The sequence below is a fragment of the Sciurus carolinensis genome, chromosome 10, assembly GCF_902686445.1.
Source record: "Sciurus carolinensis chromosome 10, mSciCar1.2, whole genome shotgun sequence".
In the NCBI taxonomy this organism is placed as follows: domain Eukaryota; kingdom Metazoa; phylum Chordata; class Mammalia; order Rodentia; family Sciuridae; genus Sciurus; species Sciurus carolinensis.
This window is the reverse complement of record NC_062222.1, coordinates 99,105,559-99,121,019: the sequence shown is the minus strand read 5'-3', so window position 1 is coordinate 99,121,019 and position 15,461 is coordinate 99,105,559. Positions and strand designations below refer to the sequence as shown.

The 15,461-nt window shown below is 38.4% G+C and overlaps 1 protein-coding gene across 3 annotated transcripts in view; it reads right to left on the bottom strand.

The window, feature by feature from the left end:
* Lnx1 (ligand of numb-protein X 1) overlaps positions 1–15,461 on the bottom strand; it is a 163,765-nt gene that overhangs the window by 123,539 nt on the left and 24,765 nt on the right. For all 3 annotated transcript variants that reach the window (XM_047567419.1, XM_047567418.1, XM_047567416.1), the window contains exon 2: positions 6,848–6,915. The gene's annotated coding sequence lies outside the window, so the exon portion shown is untranslated. The remainder of the gene's footprint in view (positions 1–6,847; positions 6,916–15,461) is intronic.

Sequence of the window (15,461 nt, the reverse complement as noted above, 5' to 3'; positions counted from 1 at the left end):
GAACAAGGCTGCAATTAGCATGGAAGTCAGATGTGTTTATCAGGTGGTGACTTCATTTTCTTCAGATACCACCCCAGGGAAGGGGTAGCTGGGGCATATGATAGCTCTGTTCTTCATTTTTTTGAGGAGACTCCATAATGTTCTCCAGAACAGTTGAACCAATCTACGTTCCCATTAACGGTGACCAGGGTTCCCTTCTCTTGGGACCCTCACCAACGCTGTTCTCCCTTGTTTTTTGGTTCACTGTCGTCCTAACAGGTGTGAGGTGACCTCTCATTGTGGCTTTGATGTTTTCCCCTGATGACTTGACGTTCAGCACCCTGTGGCCATTTTTATGTCTTATTTGGAGAAATGTCTGTTCAGGTACTTTGCCAGTTTAATAAGTCAGATTTGTTTGCTCTGTGCTGCCGTGTTTTGTGAGTTCCTTGCGTGTTCTGGATATTAACCCCTTATCAAACACATGGATCACAGATGTTCCTCCAACCCACAGGTTCCCTTTTCATTTGGTTCACTATTTCCTTGGCTGTGCAGAAGCTGTTTAGTTTGATGTCGTTCCATTTGTTTATTTTTGCTTTTGTTGCCTGTACTTTTGTTATCCTATATATATAAAAAAAAAATCAGTGTATACAGGAAGACCAAGGTCAAGGAGCTTTCCCCTTATGTTTTCTTTCAGGAGTTTCATGGTTTCAGAGCTTATATTTAGGTCTGTAATCAATTTCAAATTGACTTTTGTGTATGGTAAGAGTTAAAAGGCCAATTTTATTTGTTTTTTTTGCATGTGAATATGCAGTTTTCTACCACCATTTATTGAAGAAACTATTCTTTCTACATCATATCTATCTTCTTCGTACCCCTGTTGAAAATTAGTTAGCCAAATATGCTTGGGTTTATTTGGGGTCTCTACACTCTATGGTGTCTTTTTTTTAAGAAAACCAGTACAATACTGTAATATATTATGTTTATATCACAAATTTATGTGCAGTTAAACATGTTAAAGAAATTTAATAATTAGGTTGTAAAAGTTCCCTTAAAAAGGATTATATTTTGTGCTAGGTTTATAAATTAAATAACATCTTTAAATTTAAAGGGTAAATAGGAATTACCTTTTAGGATATAAAATGCTGGAAAAAAGCATCACTAACACCCTAAGAAAAGGAGAATGCAAGATAATTTACAAAATCATAATTTTTCTTGGGCCCATTAAAGAGTTGCAGCTGTAGGACCAGGTGGCCTGAAATCTAGGGAAAATGCCACCATGCCAACTAGCTCATCTGAAGCAGAGTACGGGAGAACAGATGTGCCATAAAAGCAGGTATGAAAAACTAGTAATGAACTTCTGAAGCTAAGTCTGGGCTCGCATGAGAATGTAAAAACTCTAGAGCCCCAGTTACAAGGGGAAGTCACATTCACGTTCAAGTTCTTCTCATAGCAAAGGACATCAAGCCCAGATCCATCACTGATTTGCTGAACTTTTTTTTTTTTTTTTTGGCACAGGGGATTGAACCCAGTGGCACTTAACCACCGAGTCACATCCCCGACCCTTTTTAATTTTTTATTTAAAGACAGAGTCTCACTAAGTTACTTAGGGCCTCACTAAGTTGCTAGGGCTGGCTTTGAACTTGCAATTCTCTTGCCTCAGTCTCCCAAGCTGCTGGGATTACAGGCCTGCACCACCACGCCTGGCCCAATTCACTGAACTTCTGAGAGAATACCAGGCAGGATAAATCCCTGCCTCTCCTCCTCATGAGAAACAATATACCCAGACGCATCACATTTCAACTGTTGAAAACCAAAAATGAAGAGAAAATCATGAAGAAAGAGAAGACAGATGGCAATCAGAGGAACAAAAATAAGAATAATAGCAGATATGTCAAACTATCAATGTCAAAAGACCATGGAAGAATGTCTTTAAAGTGTTGAAGGGGAGAAAAACTGTCAACCCAAATTCTGCACTCAGAGAAAATGTCTTTCAAATATGAAGGGAAATTAAGACCTTTTCAGAAAAGGACTGAGGGCATTTGTTATCATCAGACATGGGTTACAAGATCTCTTAAGGGAAGTAGTTCAGGCAGAAGGATGTGCTATCAGACAGAAACCTGGGTCTACCTAAAGAAATGAAGGACACTGGAAATGTTAAAAATGGATGGACGGCAGAACTCAGAATGCCTAAAACCCTTTGGGAGTACATCTCTAATTCAGTCTGATTGCACAGGTCAGCTTACCTTCCCTGAACTGCCTTGAAAGATCTAAAGTGTACCAACAATGGCTACTTATGTACAACTTGGAAGAAGACCTCTTAGGCAAGGAAGAGGGGGGCCAAGTTTACTGAAGGACCAAAGGTTGGTCAAGTGGAAGAAAATAAATAGTGAAGATAAGAAAAATTCAAGGAAGTAAGATGAGCATTGAAAAATCTATTAAAATAGAGATAAGGAAGAACTAAATTTTATAATTTATAACTTTAACCATTTGAAATTTAATTGAAAATAAATTAGTACCAGAATAATATGCTTTAATCCACAAGCCATCCTTGAAAACACCAAAAAAACTTATAGTGACTTGATATATCTCTTTGGACTGTATTGGAATATTCTGGAGAAAAAAAAAAAGGAATTGACTAATTCTTTTTACTTATATAGTAAACATAGCATCTTCTATGGGCTAATTTCTATTCTAAACACCTTATGAATATTAAATAATTTAATGCTCAGAACAACCCCATGAGGTAGATACTATTATTTACATTTTTACAAATGTGCTCAAGGTCACTTTATCTGAAGTCCTTACTTTTTGTTTGTTCATTTGAGATGAGACTTTTACTAGCTACTCAAGTTGGCCTTACAGTTGGCTCAAGCAATTCTTCGGCCTCATCCCCCCCAGTAGCATGGGCTACAGGCATGTGCCACAACCCCTGTCTAAAATCTTTATTTTAACTGGTGCGCCATGCTTCTTTCCAACATGATAAATAAGTAAACTCCCATATTCCTGTTACAAAAATTTGGATCATTTTTCACATATCCACAGAACATTTAAAAAGACCGACCACGTACATGGCTACAAGGAAAACTTCAGAAATTCCAAAGGGTAAAGACTTCAGTTTATGTTATCTGATCATAGTTCCATAAGTAAGAACAATTTTTTTTAAAGTTGACAAAAATAAATTGAAAATTAAGAAATACTTTGAAAACATTTAGCTCAAAGAGGAAATATAGAAATTACTGATAATGATGAAAACCATGAAAAAGAGAACTTCATAACATTCTTTGGGAATCTGTGAAAATTCTATAACCAAAAATTCTATAACCAAAATGCTTGCCTTATGAAAGACTTGAGATGAAAAATTCTATAACCAAAATGCTTGTCTTATGAAAGACTTGAGATGAAAATTAAACTAAATCTCTGTCCTAAAAAAGTCAGAAAAAGAATAAGAGTGACTGATAAAGGTAAAAGCTTAAATTAATGAAACAGGAATCAGAACATGTAGAGTATATGAATACATTTAAAATTTTGTTATATAAAAGCATCTAAATACTTACACATATATGTAAATAGGTTTAACTTTTTAAAAAGAAAAAAGCAAAATTATAAAATGATTGGGAAACAAAGAACAGATATTGAAATGACTAAAGATATTAAAAATAATAAACTATAAAACTATGACAACGAATTTGAAAACTGGAGTAAACATTGGAAAAGACAGGAAAAACTATCTATTTTTGCAGATGATATAATTGTAAACCTAGAAAACCCAAAGGAATGTAATAAAAACATCATTAGCCCTCTCTACTCTAGAAATTAGAGGTAGAAAAAATGTATTTAAAATAATGAAAAACAAAAAAATCTCTGTGAAATGCTTGCAAATAGATGTGATAAAAAGGAAATTAACAACAGAGTCTTACCAAAACATGCAAAAGTGGAAATGAAGAAATGGAAAGATGTACCATAATCTTGGATGGGAAGACTCATTTTCATAAAAGCATTAGGTTCCTCAAATTATGTGTGTGTGTGTGTGTGTGTGTGTGTGTGTGTGTGTGTGTTTCACTAAAAATCACAAGATGGATGTTTTTGGTTTATTCATTTGTTTTTGGTAATTGGATAAAATGACCTTGAACTTTAAGAGAAAAAATTAAATACCAAAGAAAAGATACATAAGTTTGGAAAAATAACTAGAGATGGGGCAGAGGACTTCCTTAGAAGTTATTAGAACCTTTATAAAACCATTGTATTCAAGTAAGTGTCTTTTTAGAATCCAATTTCATCAAATATTCAATGATAGAGTACAAATGATAGAGTGAAAAATATTAGAAGGTAAAGTAAAACTCTGGCAAGAAAATCCAGATTATATATACTCTATGGAGGCAGAAAAAAATCTTTCTAATCATAATTGAGAAGTCAAAAACTCTTAGAGAAAAGACAGTGATGTTTAACTGTAAAAATTATAACTTTTTCTGTAAAGATAAAGTAAAATACAATAAACTACAACAGATTTGTAATCCAGGTAATACATGTTCACTTTGGCAGTACATATGATAAAATCATATTGCAGATAATAGATTTAATTTTTATAATATATGATGAAGAAACAGGGGAAGGTTGCTTGGTGTTTTTGTTTGCTTTTTTTCTTCTTCTTGCAAACTGTAAAAGCTAGAAAATGTTTCCAGTAATAGACTAGTTGAATAAATTACAGTATATCCATCCAATAATATGGCCACTGGGAAGAATGAATCAGAATTTACTGGTTGTCAGGCAGGATTTCAGAAGGTATGGTTGACAGAGTGAAGCACAATGCAGGGAAAATGTACACTCTGGTCCTGTTTTTGTGAAGTAGACAACGATCGGAAAGCACCTGAGTGTGTCTGTGCTTGTACGTGTTCACAAACATTGCATCGCATGGGCAAAAATAGGAAATATACTTACTAGATTCTTAAGTGGGTTTCTGAGTAGGTGGTGGGTTGGGACTCAAAATGTCCCCAATCAAAAGTGAAAAAAAAGGAAAGCAAACAAATAAAAAGACCACCCACGCCTGCCTGTACTCACGTACCTGTGCTTGAATCGATCATGTATATGGATTTATGAAAATACATGAATACATACAGAAATCACTTCTCTGACAGACAACTTATGGAGTTCTAGGAAATTTGCTGTGCATTTGTGATCCTGTTGCTACACATTCTTCAGGAAAGGATTTCTGTGTGATTCTGAGACTTTATTCTATGACTCTCTCTCCCATGACACTGTTCCACCCTGGACGCAGCACTGAGGAAAGCATCCGGCACCCCTCTGGAAGTGGGCATCCCTTTGGGGTTTCCACTTTGGCTTCTTGTCCACACTTCTTTTTATGAAGTGACCCTCAAGTTAACCCTTCTAGGCAGAGCAAGTCAGGCCACGTTAGGCATATTTCTAGGCTTACCAGGCTGTGGTGGTTCATTTTGCACACCAGAGAGGCCAATGGGGAGGGGCAGCTGGGAAAGTGACCCGTTGCTCCTTGGGCCAGAGGTCTTAGATTTTTAGGGTTGTCTAAATTGTGAAGTTCTTCAGGGTCAAGTAGAAGTAAAACCTAAGAAGCCAAGGACATTAACTTGAGCTTCCTTTAGTCAGCCCATGCCATTTGCAGCTCAGGAGTCCGTCTCCTCCTGGATGCAGATAGAATGTTCGAGAGTGCCACATTCCAGGCTCACAGCTGCCTCCTCCAGCTTCCTTGTGGTGGAGCAATTTCCTTCACTTCAAAGAAAGCTCCAGGTGCTGGGAAGACTCCAGGGGTGTGGTCCAGTCTCAGACTCTGGCTCCTTCTCTTTACTGAAACATGCATTCTCTTCCTTTTATTCCAAGTTGACTTTTGGAGCTATTCCTAAATTCATTCATCTGCTTTTGAACTCTGAGAGTGAGAAAGAAATGTAGTTTTCCCTTTTTTTCCCCTTAAGCCATTGACCCTAGTGTTGTCATGACACTTCAAATTAAGTAACTGCAGAAAGAAACCGGAGGGATAAATTGCACATGCCACCGAAGAGAAAACGCCACAACTGACAGGGTAATAAATAGGGCGTGGGAGAGTTGGCCTAATACCTGGTGGTTTGTTGTGCAGTCCTTGGCAATCTAATGTGTCTTCACCCAATAGAGGTGGGACAACTTCTGACTACCTGGGCTGGTGTTGAGACCCTGGAGTTCCAGAAACTTTGCATCTTCCATTCTCGCACTCTTGAGACTTCAAGATGACTAAGCTATAAAGATGCTCAGACTAACCAAGGGGTGAATGAGAGAGCTTAGGAAGAGAACTGAGGCTCTAGCCAATGACCAGCACCAACTCCCAGACATGAGTGAGGCCATCTTGGACAGTCCAGTTAAAGGAAACCTCCACAGTGATCATAGGTAAAACCTTTAGCTCACCAACCCTCAGAACTGTGGCAAATAATAAATGATAGTTATTTTAAGGCACTGAGTTTTGAAGTAGTTTATAAACAAAACCAGCAACACCTGATTGTTACAGGGGCTTGGGCATATTAATTCGGCATTTATAGTTTTCTAGTTTTCTGTGTGTAATGAGCACATTTTTTATTGTTTTCCCTGAGATTTTTTTCTTAGGAACCTAGGAAAACACATTCCCTACACGGTCACAAATAATTCCTGTGTACTGTACGCTGAAGAGCTCACAGGAGACAGAAAATTGCAAAGGCAGACACAGCATCTCACGTCTGCTCTTGCTGTCCTGTTCCCAGGGCAGCAGCGTATGGCAGTGGGAGGTCAGCATATGTGGACCAAATTAAGCATTTCCCATGACACCTGTGCCACTTTCATCCCGTTTCCTGGGCACTTGAATGTGTCACAAAATGAATGGTCTGGTTGTTTAGCTTACCTGGCCAGCTCTGCAGATGTTCCCTGTAGCTTCATTTCTCCATATCCGTGGCTCTCTAAGGACCCAGCCTGGAAAAAGAGAACATCTTTCCAGTTAGTGGAGGACTGAGCTCATTAGTCAAGAGAATAGTAGTTGTAGTAAGATCAGCGGTAGGGGCTAACATTTACTGAAACCTTATAAATATGCTGGTTGTTATGCCATTCATTTTGCATGAATTAGCTAATTCAGTCAATCAATTCTTTGTTATTTCCATGAGGACACTGAGGCAGAGATGGGTGAATTGATTTTTTTCAGTTCTTACTGTTACTTGGCAAAGCCTCAGCTCTTCACAAACATCCTGGCTCTACGTGCAGCTAGCTGTGAAGATACAGAGATTTAAACTAAAGAATACCAAAATAGTAATTTATAAAAGTTCCCTAGCTAGAAATCACCTGTAAGTTACAATCTCTTAAACTTTTGAATATCACATGTACTTCCCATTAATCAAGAAACAAGAATATTGAGCATATAAAGATGTCTGTGTCTGTGCCAGTTACTCTAGAAAGTTATAAAATAAACTGTAATCCAAAAAAAATCATCTGAGACTATTGGCTCTAAAGGGGTTTATACTATTTTGAAGAGACCAAACTTACAAAATGAAATAAGCAAAGGAATTCAGAGATCTCATCTCCTGCAGGAAGAATCTAAGTCATATTTCAGGTTTCCCTTTCTCCTTCTTGGATCAATATCACAGATTTCATTTTTGGATGTCAAGGCACTAGAAGATGGTACAAGAGGCCAAACTAACCTGTGTTAGCAAGTAGAATAATCTCTAGAAAAGAAAATTTACTTTGGGATTTAAGATGATCAAAACTGATTACTTCTCAAGAGGCTTAGAAACCCAAAGCTGTAAACACAGCTGGGGAAACACTTGAATGTGGGTCCATAAAAACTCCAGCAAATAATCCATCCTCCTGGCTCATGACCTGCACAGCACTCCCTGTACATGAGTCTATAGGAAAGCAGTAAATGTTGGTGAGGAGAAAAGAAAAATGTATAGAGACATGCCCACCCACGCCATCTTTGTGTGGAATATAAACAACTTCCTTGTTTTGCTGAGATAAAGGCAAGAGTTATAGTCCACCCAGCACAAAGCTGCAACCCAGGGCTGTTGTCTAACCAAACCTATACAAATGGGATTTGTTCTCTCAAAAGTTAGAGTGTGGATGGAATTATTTTTGATTGGATGAAAGTAACTGTTCTGTTTACTTGGCTAGGAGATCACAACAGAAATGGAACCAATTTTCTTTATGCAGAAAAATTTTGACTGATCAAAACTTTAATTTTTCCTGGAAGGCTAGATATCTATATATCAACAACAATTATCTCTGGTAGAGGAATTAGGATTGTTGGCTACTTCCTTGTCTTTGCTTATTGGTGTTTTTGATGTTGTTTGGAATAACATCTGTTGTGTTTATAATCAAAAAATATTATGATTTTTGTAAAAGAACCAACCTACTTAATTTTCTTACTATAGATATTCCTAAATCATTTAATTAAATTGCCCCTAACTACTTTGCTTATGAAATAAATCCTTGTCTGACTCACTTTAAAATAATTTCCCCTGCTAGTAGAGTTCTTATGATCACTGTATCTAGAAATACATATCAAGGTTAATGATATTTTGATGCAGGACTTGAGTCTTGGAAAAAAGTTACTCTGAAGAGGAAAGAAATTATGCCTTAAAAATTTCTTTTTCAGATGACTTGCTGTGTAGTTCATTAGCAAGAGACACAAAAAGTACTTTCTAAAATAATAATGGCTCAGAACCTTGCTCTTTGAGATAACAAGGCTCTGTTTTCGCAGGTGGCCTTCTACTCAAAGAACAAAAACTGGAAACATCCATTGAATTGCCCTGTTTACGTGTGTTGAGTCACGCTAATGGAACAGAGCTAGGCAAGCCCTGGGTACAGAGCCCTTAGGTGAATGGAGGAAAAGACCAGCCTCAGCTTCACCCATTCCCAGGTGCCCATGCAGTTCATGTGTCTCTCCAAAGACTCCTGACCTATTACAGAGGACCTTGAAGGCAGCGCTGGCCAATAGAAAGATAATGCAAATTATGTACAAAATTGAAATTTCCTACCAACTACTTTTTAAAAAGTAAAAATAAAATGTCAAGTTCATTTTAATATTAGATTTTATTTAAATAAACATACCCAAAGTAGTATCATTTTAATATTAAAAGTGTACTGAGACATGTTACATGTTACATGTTTTTTAAGTGCTTGCTTTTTTACACTTTTAGTATCATTTTCTTTGGAAAAGAGCTCAAGAGCCACATGTGGCCAGTGGCTACCCTATTGGCAGTACAACTCTACAACTCTAAGATGAAAATCTTACAACCAGACAGGATTATAGGAGATTATAGGATCTTATTTATTTATTTTATTTTATTTTTTTGGTACTTAGGATTAAACTCTGGGGCTTTTAACCACAGAGCCACATCCCCAGCACTTTCTATATTTTATTTTGAGACAGGGTCTTCTAAGTTGTGTGGGGCCTTATGAAATTGGTGATTCTTCTGCCTCAGCCTTCCAAGTCTCTGGGATTACAGGTGTGCATCACTGTGCCTTGACTTGGATTGTAGAATCTTAAAATCGTTTTTGCACTGAGCTATAATAGACATACTGTAAAATCAATCCTCACAAACAGAGAACACAGTGGTTTTTAAATTTTGCATAAGTTCAATGTTTAAAATGTCATAGTGATAATAAATATTTAAGCAGATCTTAGAATTGTTTCATTAAGTTTGTCTCTAAATATTTTTAGTTCAACAATTGTCATCTTCATTGATTTTCTTTTGTTGACTTTAACTGTTTTCTGTGTGTTGGCTTACTTTTTCAAGGATTTCTATTAAACCTTGTTTTGATACCTTCCCACTTAATTTTCTCTCTCTTTTCTTCTGTATGAGATAATTCCCTGCTGCTTTAGTTCTTTCAGGCCTTTTAAGTTACTTAACTTGGCCTCAAACTGACTCATCTAGAATTTGGACTAAAATACTGTTTCCCTGTGCTTTGCTTCCTGTTACACAACGTACAGGTATCTGCTGGGCTGCCTGGGCACCCCCAGGCAGCATTGGCAGTGTCCTTGGCCCATGGTGCAAGTACCAGCCACCGAGCTCAGTGGTTTTTAGTTTATTCACAAGACTGTGCAAACATCACCACTACCTATTCCCACAACATGGTCATCATCCCCCTCAAAACCCATACCGTTAACATGGCTCTTCCTTGCCTCTTTCCCCAGCCCTAGTAACTCCCAGTCTTCTTCCTATCTCTATGAATTTGCCTACTTGGGACATTTTGTATACATGGAATTATGTAATCTGTGATCTTTTGTTCCAGACTTCCTTCACTTACCATAAAGTTTTCCATTTTCATATATGTTGTAGCATGTATCAGGACTTTGTTCCTTTTTATGGCTAAATGATATTCCATTGTGTGGATATATACCACATTTTGTTCAGCTATTCATAAATTTATGGGGCTCTTTGGCTACTGAGAACTGCTTCTATGAACATTCACGTAAATTTTGGGAGACCATGTTTGCAATTCTGTTGAACATAAACCTGGTCATATAATAATCCTGTGTTGAGATTTTGGATGAAATACCAGACTATTTTCCAAAGTGATTGCATCGTTTTACATACCCATCAGCAATGCATGAAGTTTCCAATGCTCCACATCCTTGTCAACCCTTATTATTGTCTGTCTTTTTTATTATAACCTTCCTAGTGGGTTTAACAAATCCAGGGTCAGCTGCTACTCTCACGGGTTAAGAAAATATAAAAACTCTGGTTACAAAATACAAGAGGAGTTATACTATTCCTAAAGATTTAAAAGATTAGGGGCTAAACTCACATTTGCCTGATCTACTTGTAAAGCAAAACAAAACAAAACAAAATAAAAACCACCTTGAGGCTTTATGCAAAAGATTTTATTCTCTGTTCCATTAGCAAGTGAGGTGAGTTGCTTTTGTAATGATAATTAATAGTGATATACAGTTACTGAGTGCTTTATCTATATTAGTTCATAGAATTCTCACATTAACCTGGGGGTAAGTACTATGACCGTCATCTGCATTTTATGGATGTGTACTCTGCAGCTTATTAATGAAGAGCTTAGAGTCTACACTTTTAGCCTTATTTATTAACATCCCTTGGCAGGAAGTTATTGAAGGTCTCCTCTAGACCTTCTCAAAGCGTGGTTCCCAGGACAGCAGCAGCTGATTACCTGAATGCATAGTAGAAATGCAAACTCTTGGGCCTCACGCAGGTGGGATCTATCATCCTGTGTCATAACAAGCGTTCCAGCTAACTGATGCAGGCTAGTGTTTGTGAACTCTGTTCCTAGAACAAACATAACGTAGACCAACGTTTATAGAAGAACTGTGGGGCAGACCCATTGCAAGGTGTTAGGTACATTCAGTTTGAGCATCCAATGCCGAAAAAGACATAACTGTCCTTTCAGTGTTTAGATTCAAGGGACTTTGACAGATGGGTGGATCAGTGTTAACTTGGAGTGTAACACATTCTAAATCAAGTTGTGCATGTGATGATCCACACAGGGAAGGCTGAGTAAGCTTCCCTGTGGAAATGACTTAGAAGCAGTCAATAAACTTGGAAAGCCAACATCAGTTTCAAGATGTCAAGAATACTTGCTGCTCTCGTTACTTCCAAGAAAGGATCCAAATTCTACAGTAGGCCTTCAAAACAGTAACTGAACCTTGCTTAAGTCTCAGCTTTTATCTCCCTTGTAGCTCCTTGTTATCTCGTGTGGTGCAAAAATGCACACTAACAGCACCTAGGGACCTGTTAGCTTTGTTAGTGAGACAGAATCTCAGAGCTTGCTTCTGAACTAGGAATCCGAATTCTCATTTAACAAGATCCTCATGTGACTTGGGTGCACATGAAAATTTCAGAAGCTCTGCTCTGGGGACTGGGAAGGATTCTCAGTTTTCCATCTTGCCAAATGATAGTACTGTGCAGCACCCTCTGCTTGGGATGTCCTTCCCAGGATGTCTGATGGAATCAGACAGAAAGTTAAGAAGACTGGGAGGTGGCTACAGGTTAAGGAGGAAATCTAGTTTCTACTTCTGAAAGATTTGCATTATGATTTCTCATTATATTTTGGTGTACTGAAACTCACCTCAAAAGGCAGAAGTGGGATGTGAGACAAGCCCTGGTGGAGATCTGGGTCCTAAGTCGAGTGCTGATTAGCAGTGAATTGCTTTGGGTCTCTTTCATTTCAGACCCCTGAACTGTTCCCTTACTCCTAAATGAAGGAATTGGAGTGAGGGATCTCGCTATATGCTCTCCTTACATATACTCATGGGTCTTTTTAAGCATGAAAATTTGAATATTTTTGGTAAGTAGCTTCCTTTGGAAATTAAGATTTTATTTGAACAGTCCTCTTGAGATTAATAATCATTTCTCACAATTTTATAGGCAAGTCACACTGAGTTATCTGTGTCTTGTATTTCCCCACACATTTTTTTTTTTTAATCACTAATTGTATAGTCGTTTTTCATGAGAAGGAAAGGATTAAACAGAACATGCCTTGGAAAGATGCAGGTATGCCGGAAGCCAAGAAGAGTGAATGTCGATCAAGAAAGTTGGCATTTGCGATAAATCCGATTCTGTTCTGAGTGATTAAGTTCTTCAAAAAACCTATTGACTTTTCAAAGGGTGCGTGGTTTAGAAAATACTGACAATTTTCAAACCACCAGCCTTGCATGTTAATGCCCCGGTGTCGCGGGAGGGAACAGTACTAGCACTGTTGGCACACACTGGGCCTCTCAGCACTCTTGAGCTGGGCCACCTGATCAGCGTGGAGGGACGGCGGCACCGTTTCCTCCATCACTCTCCTGCCCGTGCCGGCAATGGACCATTATCTCTGATTCTGACATCTGAAGAGAGAATCTGAATGCCAGGAAGGAAGTTTTCCAAATCAGTATAAGAAACAAAATCCTCTTATTACAACAGGATACAGTAAAGAAAACAAGGGAGGAAGTTCACCAGAGGGAAAGGTTTAAGACTGTAAACGAAACATACTTGAGAGCAAAACAAGACATCCCCAAGCCGGGGCAGTTTCTTGTGTTTACTGGGAAAATACCCATTGCTGGAGAGATGAGAGGACGGGAGAGGGAGAGACACAGACATGGCCCGTCTGGGTCACAGGACTCTGCCATCCGACCTGCGTGCCTAGGAGTCACTAGCGTTTTCTTTCTCAATTTCATTTCTCTTAGAAGAAAAGTATTATTCTTTGGGAGGGAGTTTTAATGAGTTTTGCCCAGAGTGAATACAGTGGCCGAAGATAGGTGGAAACAGAGTGTCCTTTCATTAGCCAGAGATGAAAAGAGATGTTTTATGGTGATATTCGGCCATAAAGAGCTCTAGTGACTTATTCTGGCTTGGGGCTGGAAGAGATGTCAAAATGGTGCTGATCTCATCCCTAGAGGCACCATCCAGATCTGATCACGTCGTGGGGCTGGAATTCACCAGCTAACTGCATCTCAGTTATGCCAGAGGATGGGAGCATTTAACTCACACAAAAGAGATTCAACTCCACATTGCATGAAGGACAGAAGATGAGATGAGAGTCACGTGTATTTATCATCTTTTTGTCAAGAGAATTGTGATTTCCTGGTAGGAAGAGGGTTCTGATAGAATAAAATAGAATTTTAACCAAGTCTTAGTTGAAGTTACTTGAATGTGTCTCATTTTTGTCAGAGCTACAGAGCGGATAGCTATCAAGGGATTTATGTGCAGGTCTTATATAATCCTGATGCAACTCCATGAAGTAGCTCTGTCGTTGGTCCCATTTTGCTGAAGTCCAGAGCAGTTAGTAGCTTGCTTAAAGTTGCACAGCTAGCAAGTAGTCAAGCCAGAACTTAAACCTAGGTCTGTCTGCACTTGGAGCTCAAGTGCTAGGCTTTTTTTAATCTTTATTTGTTTATTTATTTTTATGTGGTGCTGAGACTCAAACCCAATGCCTCACACGTGCTAGGCAAGCGCTCTACCACTGAGTCACAATCCCAGGCCCGAGTGCTAGGTTTTGAACTTCTTTTAGTTTAAAATACAGGCTGGGTTGCAAGATCTCTATATAGGTATGTTCTGATTTCCAAATGACTCAAGACAGCGAAGCTCTGCATACACTATCTTTGCTGCTCACCTCTGCAAACTGGGGCATTTGCTAAAGCTGCTTCAGGGGCTCCTCTCTCTTCCTCCCCAACTAACATGGTCAGGTTTCACTTGTTTAGAATAATTCTTTACTTGACTCTTCTGTACCTTTTAACATTATTTATTTCTCTTTTTGTCCACAACTGATGGCCTCTTCAGTCGCAGCTTCCCTAACTACCCTCCCGCCGGGCTGAGACTGTCCTGGCACAAATCGCTTTCTAACCGCCAAAGTCTGGGGCCTTTCCAGGGGGCCCCTCACCTTGACCTTTCGGCAGCATTGGGTCTTACAGACCACCCACTTTTTGGAGGACTGCATATGCATATTAAGCACACACAGATTTATTAAATGACTGAGTAAGTAAAATACTCAAACATTTTCTGAATTCTTAAATACAGTGTAGATATGGTGAAAGGTCAGGAAAACTTTCTTTCTCTTTTTTCTTCTTTTTCTTTTAATCATATAAACATAATTCTACATTTAAAAAATACTCATGAGAAAGTGATTCCAATTAAAGGACACTGCCCAGCTTTGCAACAACAGCTCTGTTTTGTAGAGTAAGGAATGAATTCTATTGTTCTAAAGAGATTTATATATTTTTTAGATTAATATTTTAGAAGCTTGTAGGCATATCATATATAATAAGTAAGTCCAATGGAATCATTGGCTTACATGTAAGAGAAAAAGCTCTCAAACTCACGGGAAAAACAGAAGAGAAAATCTTCAGAACTTTGAGTTAGGCAATGGTTTCTTACTGCAACACCAAAAGCACAAACAACAAAAGAAAAAAGAAACTGGTCTTCATCAAAATCAAAAGCTTTTGTGCTTAAAAATACACCATCAAGAAAATGAAAAGATAACCCCTGCAATGTGAAAACATAGGCAAATCATATATCAGAGAAGGAGGGATTATTTATATTCAGAATAAATAAAGAACTCTTACAACTCAAAGAAGTGAGCTGTATTCATCCATTTTCATTGCTACAATGAAATTCCCAAGGCTGGGTAATTCATAAAGAAAAGAATTTTATTTAGCTCAAAATTTTGGAGGCTTAAAGTCCAAGATTGGGTAGTCCCATCCATTTGGTTTCTGAGGAGGGTCCCCTGGGCTGTGTCACATGACAGGTGGCATCATGGTGGGAATGTGTGCAAGAGGAAGGGATCGCATGGCAAGACTGGAAGCTGGAGAGAAGGGAGGGGCCAGTCTTGCCCTTTGATCACAACCCTCCTCGATGTCTTCCAAGGGCAGATATCTGCAATGAGATATCCCCCAATCGTCTAGGCACCTCCCACTAGGCTCCGCCTCTTAAAGGACCCACCACTTCTCTGCATCACCACACTAAGGGCTGAGCTTCCAACATATGAACCTTTGGAGGACTTACTCAATTACATTCAAACCA